Genomic DNA, 978 nt, shown 5'->3' on the forward strand with positions numbered 1-978 from the left:
CCCCAGCCTGGGTGACAGAGCGAGACTCTGTCTCAAAAAAAAAAAAAATTTTTTTTGCTTTATTTTTTTCTTCTTTTTTTGTACTAGAGATGGGGTCTTGCTATGTTGCCCAGACTGATCTTGTACTCCTGGGCTCAAGTGGTCCTCTTGTCTCAGCCTTCCAAAGTGCTAGGATTACAGGTGTGAGTCAAGCAATTCTCGTGCCTCAGCCTCCCCAGTAGCTTGATTACAGGTGCCAACCACCACCTGCCCACCACCCCCGGCTAATTTTTGTATTTTGTATTTTAGTAGAGACAAGAATTATACCATGTCGGCCAGGCTGGTCTCAAATTCCTGACCTCAGGCAATCCACCAACCTCAGCTTCCTGCTGGAATTATGGGCATGAGCTACCCTGGCCAAGTTTTTAACTTCTGAAGCTTATAGCTGCTCTGAATCACAAGAATTCAGTTCCATAATTTTAAAAAGTTGCTTGTTTTGACTTTAGGTATATGGTTGAACATTCTAACTTTTGTTATGTATACATTTTTATTTTACTGTATTCTTGTGGCTATTGTATCCTACTCTGTATGTTGCAGATGAGTTGTAATTCTCTGGACGTAGAGATCACATACTCTATTACCAGGATATTTTATTGTAACTCTGTTGTTTGGGATATAGGCTTTGAGAGGTTAAGGAAGTAAATTTAGGATGGATATTGATGTTGTAACACTTTGTTAATCCTTTTTTCTACAAGATAATTTTATTATGTGATACAGCAACTTTGTTGGAAATACCTTGTTCAGAGGCGTTTTTTTGTGTGTGTGGAAAATTTATTTTCTGGATGAAATCTCTTGTTTAACTTTTCCAGTTATTCATAATGAAGCTCTTTATCGTTTGAAGATGTTAAGTTCAGAAAAGGAAGGCAGGCTGCATACGGTGGCTCACGCCTTTTATCCCAGCACTTTGGGAGGCCAAGTTGGGTGGATCACCTGAGGTCA

Source organism: Colobus angolensis, unplaced genomic scaffold, assembly GCF_000951035.1.
Source record: "Colobus angolensis palliatus isolate OR3802 unplaced genomic scaffold, Cang.pa_1.0 Scaffold18, whole genome shotgun sequence".
In the NCBI taxonomy this organism is placed as follows: Eukaryota; Metazoa; Chordata; class Mammalia; order Primates; family Cercopithecidae; genus Colobus; species Colobus angolensis.